The sequence below is a fragment of the Lonchura striata genome, chromosome 2 (assembly GCF_050655825.1).
Source record: "Lonchura striata isolate lonStrDom1 chromosome 2, ASM5065582v1, whole genome shotgun sequence".
Classification (NCBI taxonomy): Eukaryota; Metazoa; Chordata; class Aves; order Passeriformes; family Estrildidae; genus Lonchura; species Lonchura striata.
The window spans coordinates 113,434,173-113,451,919 of record NC_140704.1 but is presented as its reverse complement, the minus strand read 5'-3'; the positions used below and the strand labels follow the sequence as shown (position 1 = coordinate 113,451,919).

The 17,747-nt window shown below is 37.1% G+C and overlaps 1 long non-coding RNA gene across 5 annotated transcripts in view; it reads left to right on the top strand.

The window, feature by feature from the left end:
- LOC146768377 (uncharacterized) overlaps positions 1-17,747 on the top strand; it is a 95,385-nt gene that overhangs the window by 60,494 nt on the left and 17,144 nt on the right. For 2 of the 5 annotated variants that reach the window (XR_014952889.1, XR_014952891.1), the window contains exon 2: positions 1-16,021. This exon is cut by the window's left edge and continues 15,018 nt beyond it. This is a non-coding gene — a long non-coding RNA (uncharacterized LOC146768377). The other 3 variants (XR_014952893.1, XR_014952890.1, XR_014952888.1) reach the window with 3 other exon arrangements.

Genomic DNA, 17,747 nt, shown 5'->3' with positions numbered 1-17,747 from the left:
GAACAATCAAGTGTTTCAGATCTAAACTGGCTTTTGTATGATCCTTGGGAAAATGGTTATATGAAAGTATTACATACATAAGGAAAACATAAGCAGTGAAAAGGACAAGTTGTCTTCTTCAGGTTTCATGGGCTTTGATATGGTGTAAATATGGTAAATAGCAAAGTAATGTATCAGCAAGCTTTGGAGAACTTCAGAGATTTTGCAAAAGCTTATGGTATGCAGACTTTAAATATAGAACAAGATACTGCCTGTTGCTTAAGTTCAGCTGAATAATAGAGGCCAAGAAAATACACAAAAAATAGTCTTGACAAGTTACTTTCTGCTTAACTGGCATGCAATCCACTGTGTTCCATCATGCATATTAATGTTTTTAAAGGATAGTGAGTAGGCTTGTTTCTCAGTTCACATCATTACTATCAGTGTTACCAAGACCTGTTTCAAAAAGATTAAGAGTATTATGCAGATGAAAAAAGGAGCAAACAGTTAGGAAACAAGGCCCACTGTGCTTACGGTTGTTGAATGTACCATTATGTAGTTACTCTTTAGTTATTTACTCTCTCCTCTGTCTTTCCTTGTAGAGTCATTTGTAAAGTGAGAAGTAGCAATTACATATTTCCTGTTACAAGTGTCTGTGACTGCAATTATTTTCTGCGCAGTTTCCACAGGAAAAAAATGACTACCTAATCTACAGTTCTTTATTCTAGAGGTCTTTTTGTGTCAATCAAAATATTTTTGAGTGCTGTTAACAGAATTAAATTTATCTGGAGATTACTTCTTTTTTATTCTTTAAAGCATTTCTTGCCTGGAAGAAGAATGACATACACAGTATGACCAATGACATACAACATGACCTTGATTATAAAGTAGGTGTGCAGAACAGTGTTTCTGATTGGCTCAGAATTTTTCATTATGCATTATCTTGAGTAATTATGCTAAAAATAAGGTCAAAAATAGCCAGTATTGTTCATATAAAATATGTTACTGAAATCTTACATGTAATTAACTATTTCCCAAGAGTAATTTCTTGGATGGGAATAAACTATCTTTGTTGACCATAATTAAATGAAACATTAAACATATAATACAACAGCTTAAGAGTTTATGATCTTGTAAGATAATGTTCAAAGCTGCACCAGGGAAGGTTCAGATGGCATGTCAGAAAGCATTTCTTTACTGAGAGGGTGGTCAAACACTGGAATAGGCTTTCTGGGGAAGTGGTTGACATCCCATACCTAACAGCATTTTAGAGACTTTTGGACAATGACCCTAACAGCACACTTTATCTTTTGGTCAGCCTTGAAGTGGTCAGACAGCTGGACCACAGGATCATTGTTGGTCCCTACCAACTGAGCTATCCTATTCTATTCTATTCTATTCTATTCTATTCTATTCTATTCTATTCTATTCTATTCTATTCTATTCTATCCTATCCTATCCTATCCTATCCTATCCTATCCTATCCTATTCTATTCTATTCTATTCCTATTCCTATTCCTATTCCTATTCCTATTCCTATTCCTATTCTATTCTATTTCTATTCTATTCTATTCTAAATTACTCACCCCTTGAGAGGCTTCTTCTTTGTTCATGTTTGTGCCATCAATGATTTTTGGCTTCAGTTTGTAGTGAATGTGCTGTCACACTTGGAGAAAAAAGATCTTTTGTTTAGCAACCTGACTGGAACTAAAAGACAACACCTCGAGCCTCAGAACTGCCCCAGGAAACTCAGCTGAGAAACAACTGTTCTTAAAGGATAATAAAGAGTAACCAAACAACAGATAAGGACTGAAATACAATTGGACAGTAACCTTACAAACACTAAAATAAATTTTTGACAGGCATGTTTATCTTTTGAATACCTGGAAGACAGCAATTACTAAACATAAAAGAAACTGTCAAATTTCCTGCAGTAAATGAAAGCTTAATTGATTACTTTCAAGTTTATGTAAAAAAATTTGACCACTAATCTCTAATACAACAAAAAATTATTTAAATTATTCTATGTACTAAATTATTCTATGTATTAAAATTATGCACTAAATTATTCTATGTATTGAAATTATTTTATGTATAAAGAAAAAAATATATACTCTCAATGATTAATATCAGTATTGACTATACCATAAAAAAGTATATGAAGTAGTGAGAATACTACACAAACAAGTGCAGCTCTAAGTTTTTTTGGCATACATTATCTATTTAGCACAGAAAGAGAAAAAAACATTTCTTCATATGTTTTTATTGCCAATTTGAGACAAATTCCAATTGCTTTCAAGAAAAGTACAGAGAATTTAATGGGCTTCCATGTCAATTATATTGAGAAAAAAATCCACACTTGTGAACTACATGTACAATACAAAATACAATACAAAAGTTACAGTGCTGTAATTTTTGCATTTGTAGAAACATTTAATTTTTATTTGCTGGCTGAAGGGATACAATCATTCTGCTATCTATATTACTAATTCTTTCAAAAATAACTAAATTACTTATTATTTCTGTGAACTTTAACTTTTACAGAAGCTGGTATTGTACTGATGAGAGAAGCAGCTCTGTATTTTGCTGAGTTTTTTTCTGATTTTTCCTAGCCCTCTCTGCACATGCAATGCAGAGCTTTTTTCCTCCTAGGAGCAAGTAACACTAAGCAATTAGATGACAGAGCAGCTAATACACCCTGAGCACTGCTCTGGCACCTCAGGTAGGCTAGGACAAAGCTGGCCATGGATCTGTGTGCTTTCCTAGTGAGAACTTGGAGGTTGCTTTTACCCTGAGGAACAGAGTGGGAGGAGTGCTAATATAAAATCAACTTATCAGTCTTAAATAGCCCAATAAAATGGTATTAACAACAAAGACCTTTTGTTCGTCTGATTACGTAGAAATATTTCCGGAAGAAATTTTTCCTGATCATGGAGAAGCTGCATTAAATACTTCTGGAATAAATCATTCTTGCTCACCAATCAAAGCATATTCTTTTTTTAAATGCAGGAAATATTTTACTTATAATTATTTGTGTATTATACTTTTAATTAGTATTTGTGATTTTATTCACATGTATTTCACATATATCCCATGTATGTTCTACATAAGTATAGAAAAAACATACATAAAAGACACATTTTCAAATATAAAAATATTTCTAATGTTAACTAACTTGGGTGACCAACATGCTGTGTTTACTGTCTGGAGGTGATAACCACCTAAGGAATAAAACATCATAAATATGTCAGCTGGCAAGCTTGTATTGCTTTTACCACCACAGAGGTGAAACCTGAGCCTCCTGTGAATGTTCAGAAGCCTTCATCTGCACACATCATCACAGCCTGGCAATCAGCTCTGCCTGCTTCTTTATAGAGGTGATCACAGCATAATACCAAAAGGAATATGCAAAGAGGAGCCATGGAGTGTGGCTTAGCTAACCACAGTGCGGCAGGTACAATCTACCCTGTCAAAAGCGAATCCTATTTCACACTCTTACAGAAAAAACATCTGGGACAAAGTAACAGCTTAACTTGTTTAACTAGTTCTGTTTTATTTAGAGTAAAAGGCAAAGTTTACATTGAAGCCTGAGACCTCTCTTTTCCTGTATTTTCTCACTCCTATTGTGGACTTTATTTTTTGGCCATTTCTAGAATTACAAGATCTTATGCTAAAAAAGAAAAAGGTGAGACATTTTAGAAGTATAGCACTGGGTATGTCTGCCCCACCTTTCTGCTTGTGTTTGGGTCACAGAAGTGGATGTGAACCAGTTCCTCAGGCATGGCACTTCACAGCCCAGTGCGGTAATGTCAAACAAAATGGATGTTGGCTAATGCACCCGACCGTGAATTACAGCAGCCAAACGTGGGCCCAGTCTTGCTGACTGTGAGAAATCTGAGGGGAGAAGAAATTCTTACATCTGTTATCTTGCTCTTTATAGATTATGGAGGTTTCTCATCTTTTACCACTAGGAATTTTTGCTGACGGGCACCATCATTCTCAAACCCATAACGAAGCAGGAGTTTTGTAGGCTGGGGTTAGGCAGAACAGGGAAAATGAGGGGAAAAGAACAACAGAATGAAAAAGTGATTATTTAAGTATGCAAGTGATAAGTCCATGCTGGAGTCACAACTTTTAAAACCATACTTGAGATACAGGAAAGCACAACACACCCACAGCAGGACAGAGGACTAAAAGAAGAGCTGTGCAGTGCCATTAGAAATAAGGCTAATGAGAAGACTGAGTACTATTCTACTTCTGGAATATACTAGAAAAATCATATAGTCCTCCTGTTCTGTTGCCATCAATGCTATTAGCAAAACATTTAGAGTGCTTGAATATGAGTCCCAAACTAAAATGCCAAATTAAGTGAATTTTAACTCCGTAACAGCTTACCAAAACCATCCTGCATGGGTTTTAAAAAGAAACCACATAGTGAACATTTTGCTTAGTATCTCAGCATGAGACACAGCATGCAGCCAAGCAAAACCACATTCCCCTACTTTTCAAGTATCTTAAAAATTTTATTGCCCATTAAATATTTGTTTACTCAGCCTGTAGTTGAAACCACAGCACTGTAAACATTGCTAACCAATGCTATTTGAGGTTTTGACTAAAACCTCACTTAGATGTGAGATTTGTTGGACTTTCTCAGGGAATCAGCCATGAGTCTGAGCACAAAAACAAGCCCAGGTATGAGAAAATGTAAGTCCAGGGTCCCACCCAGGGTGTCTTCCTGGCTCAACTTTTCCTTGGCAAACCTGAGAATATGTGTGGTAGATCCATCATTGCTAAGGGAGGGGTCCGAGAAGAAGGATTCACAGCTTTTTTGAAGTTTAAAAATAGGGGAAGTCTTCTATCTAGAGTGTCCGTGAATCAATGGGATCAGAAAATCAGGGTTCTTTTGTCATCAGAATTGTGTCTTTTTTTTGTTGATTTTTTTTAATATGCAAATGGACTGAACAATTAAATTCATTTAGAAATTATCTACTAAACAAAGGTGAAAGATAATGTGTTAAAGCAATGTGATGCCTTTAATCCCTTTTTAGATATTTAGTCTAAGCCTAGTATGGAACTGTCTATAGTTAACATCAGAGAACAAACCATGCTGTGTTTAGGTTACAGCCACATAAAAGCTTTGTTGAAGAGAAATACATGCTTGCTCATTATTTTTACCTAAATATAGGAGTATATGCCACTCTGTTTTTGTCTATGAGGAAGGATATTAGTGTATTTTCATCAGAGGCATTATAATATGGTCATCGCAAAATGCTCAGATAGTATTGCTAAAAGTCTGTTTCTTCCTGCCTGTAAAGCATTTATTTTATTAAAATTCCTGTCAGTTTTTGAAGGGAAGGATTATTTATCAGTCTGAATTAATCTAGCTCATAAATATTTTCTTTTAATATAGATTAATTTTAATAAAAAGTCAGAGTATGTAACAAATGTTACTCTTTCAATATGTCAATACTGAAAGCAAGATGAAAATAAAGTGCTTTTATCTTGAATTTCTCTTTGAGTGTGTAAGTTAGCCCTTTTCAGCACTCCATAATGTATGAAAGAACTACAAATCACAGTTACTTTTCCTAATGATTTGTCCACTACTCAGATGGTTACTTAGTGGTATCAACCATATCAGTTCAGTAAATCTAAATATTTGTATGAGGAGTGTGACTAAAGCAAGTTCAACAGCCCAGCTGTGCAGATACATGTTGATTTTATTGAAGGACTACTGATAGCAAAGATTTCACATTCACGACAATGTGTTGAGTCCAGTTTATTAGCTGAATGCACAAATTATTTTTTTCAATCAGAAGCAATTATAACTACAAGGGTAGAAGAAGTAACTTGAGAATTTTCAAAACAACATGTGCAGTTCCCTTGTGTATTTGCAGAACCTAATGATATAAGAAATGTACAACATTAAGCATGAGCGTACAATGTGCTTGAATTTTTCTAAATTACAGAGTCATAAATTCATTCATTAGACTGCAGCTAAGAATCTTTAAAATGGCAAAAAAAATAACCAATTAATTAATTACTATTATTATTATTATTGTTTTTATATAATGTGTAAGAGAGACAGAGAAATTCAGGGATTTGCCTAAAGCCGCAGGCAGAGGTGAAAGTGCATCAAAGATTAAAATGGAAGACTAAATGGTTCATTGTGTTCACACTTCTTGTCAACCGTCCAATAAAGACCACACATAGCTAGATCAGATACATGAGACAATTTGACTCTTTCTGTTATTTAATAAAACTTTTATTTAAAAAGGGTGTTATATGTAAAAAAAAGCTCCAAAACTAGGCATGTTTATTTCATTTTACAGCCTTTGACAATTGTGCCTACTAAGTAGGTCAGGTAAAGATTCTGCTCTGTCAGCACACTGATTGTTGTACATATTGTTCTGATGCTATCGAGATAGAATGTGTCACTGAGTCTCATATTTTACATGAAAAAATGAAAAAATAACAAATCTTAAAGTGATTAAGCCACACCAGAATGAACAATGAAGAAACACAATTGAATGGTGATCTTTAATATCCATTTTTACTATATAGATACGTACATACGCGGTATACATATACATACACACACATGTATACATATACACACAAGTATATTTGTTGCAGTATGTATGCAAGAGTAAAGATTTTATCACCTGAAACATCAAGATAGTGCATAAACTCTCTAACTTGGTTCTAGCTGTATAAAGACAGATCAAAGATTCAGCCCAGGTGTGGCTCTGGAGTTTCATTGCTCAAGGCTAATTATTCACAAAAAGTCCCCACCCTAGAGACCTGTCAGGCCGGTTTACCTTTTGGTTGGTAGACATTTTAGAGAAGACACTACCTAAGCTCAGCTATTTTGTATGACACACTACAGCATCTAAAACTATTTCACAGATTTTATGAGATATTTGACAAACTGCAGATTACATGTCAATGTAATTTTGTCACCCAGAAGGAGAGAGGAGTTTCCAAGACGTTGAGCTCATGCTGAGCTCTAATTAAACCAATTTCAGTGAACAGTCAAAAGCATAATACTGTAGAGATGGCTCAATGTTTTAAGCTCATTATGATCAAAACTACAAAAAAACCTTTATTTTGATCATGACCAAAATGTGTGAAATTTTATGCTACATGCAATAAAATAACTCATTTAATAGTGGACCAAATATCAAAATTTAAAAAAAAAAATTACTTGTAGAGATCTTTTTTTAAGGATGGCCTCTACCTTTATTTACTTATGAGTCATTAACTGTGATCAAGGCTGCTCTAGTCTGAATAAAGAAAAAAGATTTATTGCAACTGTCTGTCCTTGCCAGCTACACAGAGGATTAGCAAAGAAAAACAATTATATTTTTGTAGAGACAATAGGGTGCCTGTCCTGGGCACCAAGTTGAAGAATTGAAGCTAAACAAATTGAGTCAATCCTGTTTCTTGTTGCAGTGCTCTGTTCAATCTTTTCCCCTGAATTTCCTTTTAATGGTACAGCTGAAACTTTCAGGAGCCTCACTCAATTATTTGAGCAAGAACCCTATAGAGAACATAAAATTTATTTCTCAGTACTAGCAGCCCATTTGCTAAAATGGTTACCAATATTTATTTCAAACAAATTAGTTTTTTTCTTTTAACAGTTGAAATTGTGGGGACACTGGTCCTGCCTATCTTTGCTTTAATTTGAAATAAGATTTCTTTCTGTTCTCTGCTATTTTTTGGTATTTCTATATCTACCTTTTGAAAACATCTCGACAGTACTGAAAAGTATCAACATCTATCACATCTAGGGTTTTCAAGAGGTAGGTAAGCTAAGCAGTCAATTTGCATAGATATTTGAATTTAGCAATAAAAGCTGAGATTAAAACTCAGTAAAAAGTCTCCTGGAAAACAATACAATTTCCAGGAATTGACTCAGGAATGAGTAACAATTTTGCACTAGAGGAAATCTGAAGAACGTGTAATCTTCTATTAATACTGTAAACACCAACCAATCAATGAAATATGTTTGTAAGGAAGGTGTCATTATGCATGAGCTGGGATGCAGATACTTTAGTAGAGGAAAGATAAATATGTATGAGTGATTATGTGAGCTCTTACTGGGATCAGAAAGGTTGTGCTAATAATGTTGTGTCTAGTTCAATGTATTAACTTGTCATAAAATATCGCATCTGCTTATTGAGGGCTATCACTGCCTGGAGAGAGGCTGACTGGGTCACTGGGCAGGATGCTCTGGCATAACCAGAGGCCACCAAAGACTGGCCTCCTCTTTTAGATCAGTAGGCAAGTATAGTCTTTCCGTCCATAGAAACAACATTTTAGTCCATTAACTTTATTGGGTGGTTATAATTCCCCCAAATAGGTAAACAGAAATTGTTTCTGTGTTTTCCGGCATTGTAGGATTCAGACTTTAAGGAAGATGGAATATGTGTGGAAATGCAAATGCACTGAATATTTTTGATACCAATGAGAAAAAATTGTATGACTTTTGTATGACAGAGTAAAAATACAGTTGTAATAAATCAAGTAAAGTATTTTAAGATTATTCTGATTCCAGGTGTGATTCTCCCCTTTGTTCAGTTTATGCATGATCTTGGCTATTAGTATCATATTAGAAGACCACAAAGATTCCTCTTTTTCTCTAAATCAATGAATTAATTTCTTCCTCAGTTCTGATGTATGAACTTCGTAATTGGAAAAGTATTGTATTACGATATTTTGAATGGGACTTTCTATCACTTTCTGAGCAGAAGGGTGTATCTTTGTTTTTTTTTTTTCAGTTAACAATATGGTGTAGAAGAACTCAAATGATAATAGCTTACTCTTCTTCCTGCCAATTTGCATATATCTTTATATGTATGTTATCCTCACTGAGTTACATCTGGGCTTTTGGCAAGGGTACAGTTTTCTTGAAGTCCTACAGAAAACAGCATGTTCAAAATGATCCTTCATGATGTCAGGAGAACAACTTTAGCAACTTTAGCTTGGAAGAGGAAGTAGAAGTTACCTAGGATCTCAGGAAGGGGTGTATGAGATTGTCTTGATTCATTAGACCAAGGGTTCATCCCAACAAATACAGGCTTGGAATGGATGGAGAAATGTTGTTATTTGAAATAAATGAAAACTTTAAATACTTTAAACTCTCAATTGTGAGATCATTTCTATTTTGGGTTTTGTGTGTTACGTGAGACTTGCAAATGCTTAAGATAGTTTTAATCAGAGCAATCATGAGACCTCCTAGATATTGTGGAGGCCGTTAATGTGGATTAATCCCCAATGGTTAAAGGCAATAGCTTGTGAAGAAAACATATAGATGGTGACCTGAAATTTGATCTATTAGGTATTCTATATCAGTAATTAGTACTTTTCTGTTCAGTAAAATGATGTCATGGGAAAATAATATATAGGAGTAGTTTCTATTACTTGGTATCATACCAGTAGTGAAGCCTTTTTTTGCTACTAACAGCAAAATGTTGTTGTAATTTGTAGCAAATGCCATGCAAGGAAATTAAGTGTAAGTTACCTGACTTGGACTATAATGCATGTGGAATATCATAGCCTGCATGCCCAGTAACTCTGCTCAGATGGGTGGATATTAAGTAAACACTAAATAAGTAGTGTTTGTAACAGCTTATACTTTATTTAGTGTAAATAGCTCTAAATAAGCTGCATATGAAACAGCAAAACAAGACGGCACAATTTGCTAATAGTGTTGACCACAGCACATGTGTCACTTCTTCCTCTGGGACAAAAAGGGAAAGGAGGGAGAGGAAGAGGGAGCAGAGAGCTCCCTCACCTTGCCTCCTGAGAGTATCCAAAAGTGAGCTAGAGCTCATTGGACATGTCTCGCTCACAGATCTGACCTGAAATGTTTGCCATGCTAGTATGGAAATAGGAGCAAGGAGTTGATGTAGTGCATAAACCTGTGAACATGTCCATATGTGCATATGTGGGATTGGAAAAAGAAAACTGGAATGTGAAGAATTTTTTGAACTGTGACTGGAGATTTATAGTTTTCTTTTGAAGTTGTGTATTTTGGAGGAGAAAGGAGGGAGCAGAAGCACTGCAGAAAGAGAAACTGTGGTATATGAATAGCAGTCAGTGTTTCAGGAATTTGCAAGTATTTAAGAAGTTAAAGGTGCTAAATAAGAACCAGAACTTTTATTTTTTCACAAGCTTCTGCCCATGACACACCTTATTTTAACTGATTATTACACAAATCACGAACTACAAAGATAATTGCTTCCCTGGCCAAATGACAAAGGAATTCTTATTTCCAGTATATGCCCTGTTGAATGCCGAAGGCATTGTACATGCTAAGGCTAATGCTTTGCTGTTTAATAGACACTTACTGATTAGTAGTTCTCAAGCTTAATTTGGTTATGGTATGATAAACTAAGGAGTGTCTTTCTAAGTAAAACTGACATAATGCTTTACTTCTACTGGAACTGAGATAAATCTGTGCTTCCAATACAGCACCTCTAGAAAAGTTAGTTAGATTAAATTTAAAGCATCTTTTACACTTCATGTATTTGGCAATTAAAAAAAAAACTATTCCATTTTTCTTACATTTGAGTTTTGTGCCTGTCAAATTATTTTCCAAAGTTATCTTAGGCAACATGAGTACCAGGCTCACGTGTGGCTCCTTTGTCTGTATCTCTCCCCAGGGGAAATGCCTGTGTTTTTTCTTTACGTTCTACTAATGTTGTTATTCATAAGAAGCCAACATCTGCTTAAACTGATTTGACTTTTGCACTGGATACACATATTTTTTATTTTAAAGCCTACCAGAGGGACAAACTAAATGCATTTACCCAGAGTAGGTTTCTGAGAAGACTGATGCTGGAGTATAACTGCAAAAGGAAAAAAAGGTGATCTTATTGATGGTGTCTCACTGGTAAATAAGAATACAAGAGATCCCAATGTCTGCCACTGGAACGAGAGTGTGCTCTGTGTTTTTGAGAAAGTTTTTAACTGAGAGAGGGGGAGGTGCTTTTGTATCCCTTGGACCTAAGTGACCACCCAGCAATCAGCTAAGACAGCAAAGCACATGTGGCTGGCTGTCATTTTGTCTGGATCAGTGGCTCTTTCTCATGCTTGATAAAGATTGATGAGATTCTGAACCCTTGCCAAAAATATGCCAGTGTGATTCAAATCAAGCTTGTCTTTGAATAGGTGATCTATACAGCTTGAAAGCCATTGAGATTGAGGGTGTGAGGAAGAGCAAGAATTTGGGAACTGAGTCAAGCTTGATCTGGTGGGCTTGGGCAGTCCCATACCCATACATCTGCAGTAGGCTGATGCGTCTGTGCTAAGCAGGTGACCACAGTAAAGCCCTGAGGTCTGCTCAGATGAGCTGATGCTGAGAAGCAAAGTGTACCCCCTAGAACCATGCACAGCAATTTGGTATAAAGTGGTTTAAGATTAGGGGTTTTCTACCTGTTTACCTGTCCTAAATAAGCTCTGAATATGTTTGCTAAAGCATATGGGTAAGGACTCAAATTGCTAGCAAAAATATGCAAAATTCGTGCCAGAGCAAATATATGAAACATTCAAAAAATATTTGTACAGGCAAATAAGGGGCTTTGCAGGCATCAGGGCAGTAGGAGGGAGAAACTTTACACCATCCTCTGTGATGTTTGCGCTGTGGTGTTCACGTGGGAGTGGTTACCAAAGATCAAAGGTGACATTTCCACAGAGGAAAAGAATAATACATTCACACTAATTCACATAATTATTCCCAATTAGCTAGAAGATAAACGTAACTGTCATTTATATATTTTATGGGTAATGTTTTTATATTTGTAGGTCACACGATGAAACACCTCAGACATTACATTACAGACTGCACCTTAAATTTAATGTCCCATGAGGACAATAAGACCTACATGATGAGAAGAAGGTGACCCCTTGGTGTTCCTACTATTACTGACCTAATACTAGAAGGATACCAATATAAAATTGAGTATGTACTTTAATCAGTGATATTCCTTTAATGGAATACCTGTGGAATGACTATATAATCATACCATATAACCAGCGTGTATACCTATACGTATTCCAGCTTGACTTTTCTAGAAGACAATTTATCAGGGAAGATATGAAATAATTATTTGAATTTCATTAATAATGATTTTTAGATTTTCTAGTCACGCAACACTCAAAACAGAGTCATCTACAGCACATTGCTCACAACCTAATCTTATGCGCATTACTTTAATTTATAAAAAACCATTCCTTACTATTGTGTCTCTAACTCTATCTAACTTCCTATAAGATTGAGCATTACAGGTGGATGGTATGAAGGAAGCATCATCCATTCTCTCCAAGTTCACAGCGAATACTATCTGTAATTCTTGCTAGATAAAAATTTTAACATGAAAGTACCATTACAAATGTGATCCAGATTTGCCCATTAGGCAGTTTAACACAGATTCTACTGCTGATTCTTAAAACAGTCATGGGCTTGAAGAACACAGGACACGTATAATAAAATAAAGTCTTTGTAGCTGATGGGCAGAAGTCAAGATGTGATTGTACATCCCAGAGGCTCACTGTTTCATCTGGGGTACTGCTGATGTGGGTGTGCAGCTGACCTGAAAGGTGACAAAGAAGTCCCTGCTTACTTGCTTCTGCCCAAATAATTGTGAGGATATGATTCCGTTCCTTTGTCTTTCACCTTGGGGCTAAAAGTCAATGGAAGCAATTAAAGAATTGCAGTGAGTCAAATATTTATTTGGGCTTGAAGAAAAACTACGGAAAGGCTGCAATGAACAGGAAGGATAGGGACAATTTGTTGTTTAAAAACCCAGAGATTTGGTGTTAAAACAAACAAAACTTTTCAGCTCTATAGCACCTTGAAACAAAAGTTCTCCTAGTTGGAGATAGATGGATAATCTGAGCTAGATATGGACTTATTCAAAGACTGCAGTCTCTTGGCGGGTACCAGCACCATGCCTTGTCTGTGAGACACTGTCTCTTCAGGGGTGCACCTACTTGTGGCATAGACTTACCCAAAGCCACCATCCCTTGGAGGTGCCTGTTCCTGCTGGGCCTTCTCCAGGGACCAATGGCTTCAGAGAGAGACCTGCTCCAGCATGGCCTTACCCACAGCCACAATCCTTTCAGAAACAGACCTGCTCCAGCATGGCCTTACCCACAGCCACAATCCTGTCAGAAACAGACCTGTTCCAACATGGCCTCATCCTTGGCTGCAGGCCTTTCAGGGTTGTTCCTGCTCTGTCGTGGGCTTATCCATAGCCACATTCTTTGAGGTACTCCAGCACAACCTTGTGCACAGCCACTGATGCTACAAGGTGCATGTGCTGTAGCATAGATGATCCACAACCACAGATGCTTCCAAGTGTACCTTCTCTTGCATGGACTTATCCTTGGGCCACAACCCCTTCAGAGGCACACCTGCTGTGACGCAGAAATAACCATGGATGCAGAATGGCTCATCCACAGGGATGTTTCCTTCAACTCAAGCTCATGCTGGAGCCTGCCCAGGAGAGCAGCACAGGACCAGCAGCAATGCTCTGGCTACCTGCCAGCCCAGGCCCATCACACTGCCGTTATCAAAATGTTCCCAGGCAAAGCACTACAGCAAGGAGTGAAAGCAGATCTGGTCACTAATGAACACTGGACTCTAATAAACATCTGGGCAAGCAAGGCCCATGGCAAGCACAGGAGCCTGCCAATTAATAGCTAAAGAACAATAAAATAAGAAATAAAACTGATCTAGCACATTGCAATGGTTGAGTGTCCCCTCCTTCCTTCTTGCTCCAGCTTTCTAACAAAAAATCTGCACATTTCTTTCCAAACAGTTAAAATCTTGCTTCTTAGCATTCTCATTATTACACAGTGATAAGACCCTAATCTATCACCAGGAATAATTACTGATACTATTTGTTCAAAGCATTCTGTACTTAGATTATGAGATAATAAATCATTCCTGATGGAATTCAATACATATAGAATTCAATACAAATAATATTTGTATTGGAATGTTTCACAAAGTGTTCAGTACAAGGACATTGTATTTTCAAAAATTATAAAACCCAACCTACTTAGAAGCAAATCTATGTGATTCTATGCAGTAGTTGATATTTGAGCTAACATGTTCATGAACACATAATAGCACCATGAAGAAACACTAGGTAAGGTTTTGAAACAGCATAACTGCTTTCCAGATAATTAGTCTGAATGCAACATGTCACTGATTCAGTTAACAGTACTAACTCAGTAATACACCAGGGATTACTGCTCTGTTACAGTACAGTACAGACTCCCCTTTTTCATGTTTCTTGGTTTTACATAAAGTTTTGCAGCTTCACACTGAATAATTGTAAAACAAGAATACTGTATAAAGCATCTGGAATATGTACAAAATATAATGGTTAATTCTAGGTTTCTTAATTTAAGGAACATTTCTTGCTGATATCATGCTTTAGCATTGGGATCATAAACCCAGAGAATCAATATTTTGTACCACCTCCTTCCTCCTTCTTTGAGGGATGGGCTAGTAGGTTAAATGAACAAAAGAAAACAAATTCCCTGTTATCGATCATGGCTTGAGTGTAAGTAGGCTCAGCCTGCTATCTCGTGACTTGAGGTGGAACTCTGGATGTCAAACTTTTCTTTCCTGTTTGGCTCCCTGGCTAGATGTGGCTCCAAGGTTCAGCAAGGACTCAAGTTCTGGTAGACAGTTTTCCTAGTCTTGCAGACTGTGGCAAGTCTACCATTCTTTGACCACACGTGAGAGCACTGAATAATCTGGGTGCTTTGGCTTGCTGCTGACGGACTGTGGTGGCTTTCTACAAACTGTCTAATCCCACCATCAGAACAGGCAAGACTCAGTATGCAACTAGTCCCGAGGGGGAAGCTGCAGGTGTTGGAGTGGTGGGTGCTGCTGCCTATTTCTTGTCCCCAGCCAACCTCTCCTGTAGAAAAGCCAGCTGAGTTGACCTTCAGGCAATGCAGTCAGACCCTCACTCAGTGCTCACCGCAGCTGGCTCAGCGACAGAGGCAAGAAAGGCTCTTTTTGCATGGTTTTATTCCAGCAGAGGATATCACATGTGGCCAAAGGGAAGCCAGCAAGGCAAAAGAGGACAAGTGTGAGCAGAGAGCAGCTTAATAAGGGGAAGGGGTGGGGGCGGAGACAACAACTGGGCAGAGAGGTTTAGTCTGGTCTCCAGGGAAAAGGGGGTGGCCACCAGGGATACCAATCCAGTGAGGGGACAGGGAAAGGAGAAACCAAGGGAAGTTCATACAGAAGTCCATTTGGAGGTCTGTTTTCCCCCCAACGAGGACCTACTCTCTGGTAAGTAGTTATGGCCATTGCCAGGGCCAAGGACTTGGGAATTGACTGAAGTGGGAGAGTTCATGGTATGCCACACTGCCCCAGAAGAAATTATTTTGTTTTTCCTTTAGCAGGGCTTTTGGGCACATAACAGCTGCTACAGCAACACCACCTTGCTGTAAGGCTTTTGGTGAAGCAACCTTAGCAATAAAACTACAATAAACCAGAGAAGGGACATCTCAAGGCAGCAAACCTAAGAGGGATAATGTTTCCTGAAGAAGCATCACTTCACATGAGAGACGGAGAAGTAAGCTGCAAAAGGGGTGCTGACTATAAAACCACAGCATTGTATCCTTGGTGCTGTTTTTTAAAAGGCTTTTATCAGTAACCCAGCTCTCTGGCAAACTCTGCAGTGGGCTTGTCCATGTGGCACTCTCCAAGAAATTGGATGTAATGATTACTTTCAATATAAAACACATGCAAATAATTTGGCTTGAGTTAATCTTGATCCAATATTTTTAAAAAGAAAAATCAGCTGAGGGTCAAAGGCTGTATTGGGGCCCCGCTGATCCCAACCTTTTCCTGGGCTTTTTCAGCACACATCCTTGTACTAGTCACTTTATGGCTCCATACCTTCATTTTCCCCCCTGTAGAATGGACTGTGGACATTCCTGCCCTGTGAGGTGTTTCAAGGAAGTCTCAGGAGGAGGATGCTATTTATGAACAAACAGCCACAAACCAGTAAGTAATCTCATATTGAGTTTAATGGCTGCCCATCAATCAGTATCACAATTATCAGTGTGACTGTGTGCAGAAGATCCAGTAATGTCTGTCTTTAGGACTGCTTTCACTCTCCTTTCATGAACAATGCATTAACATGGCATTTTCAAGGATTTTTCTGTTTTCAAAGCAACTGCCGTCTATATTTTGTCTGCTTGGATATAAAAATGAAATATAAAACAACCTGATCTAGCAATGATTCATTTGAGGTCCAGGAGCACACAAGTGAGAAAACATCCAGTATTTCTTCATGTTCATTACTATCAGGGACACTGCCTCTTTTCCAACAAAACCTGCTGTGTTATGCATGGATCTCACCATGCCTACACATGGCTTTGTTTGTTTATACTGTTCTATGCCTGTCTGCACCTCCTGTGTGTACATTTATTATGTAAGTAACTATGACTTAGTGACTTTTCTGTGATCTGCAGGAGATTTAACAGTAAATTGCTCAAGTTCAAGAGTAACCCACTGATATTCAACACATTGATTAAATTCTCTCCAAACAATAAAATACAAACATACAGTGAACGCTTGATGTTGATGTGGTGGAAAAACTTGTGTTCTCCCATGGTCCTGCAGATACTCCAATGGCAGTGGTGGTGCAAGTGCGACCCTGTGATCACCCAAGTTGAACAGATAGGGTTCAGAGCAAGGGATGTGGCACTGGTCTTTCGGTGTCCCTATAAAAAACATGAGGAAAGTCAAATAAGCCCTGGAAAGAGCAGAAATAACAAGGTCGTGCCATAAGGATTTAGGACATTGACCATGAAAAAGCATTGACTTTTGGAGTGTTTATGTACACTTTTAACAGGAGCTAGAACATGCTTCAAAGTCTTGTAAGAGATAGAGTGGCTGGCAAAAGGTGGCTAACTTGCTGTGTTACACAACTGTGGAGAGACTGCAAGACATTAAATGGGAAAAGACAATTCTAGAGAATGTGCTGCTGCCTTATCAGCAGTTATCAGCCATAGAGAGACCAGCAGAATAATAAACTGTCTCCTCTCCCCAAAGACACAAAAGAAGTAAATATTGCACCAATGAACATATTGCAGTATTCCAAGATGATATCACATTGAAAGTAGCAAGGATGAATGACAGAGAAAAAGTATAAAAGTCAGCTATGAGGAATAAATGTTTTCATGGTAAAACTCATGGTAAAGAAATGACATTAATTTATATTGATCCATTTTAAGATAATATTAGGAAGCATATTGTTGTCGCATAAATACATTCACAGGTATGTGTGGTTTTGACTATCAAGTAGATTGGCCCAAGGGGAACTAATTGCAAATTGGACTATTATCTGCAAGTCTGTGATATAATATCTTTAGCATATTGACCTCAACTATTCATTTTAATTTTATGTTAATAAATTTAGTAAGTTTTCTCTTCAGAGTTTTTTTAAAAGTGTTGTTTTATACTATCATACTGTAAAAGAAATTATCATCTTTCTGTGTAAGAAAAAAATACTAACTAATTTTCTATTAAAAGAGTTTTTATTATACTTATGTCTTTATATTATTATCAAGGTCCTGTTCACCTTTTCCACTTTTTTTATGAATTTCAAGGGCATGTTCCTGTTCTCCCAGCTTTGAAAAAATCAATAGTATTCTGGAAATCAGACCAGATGTTATTTCTTAAGAGTTATATTTACTTAAGGCACAAAAAACAAGGCAATTGTATA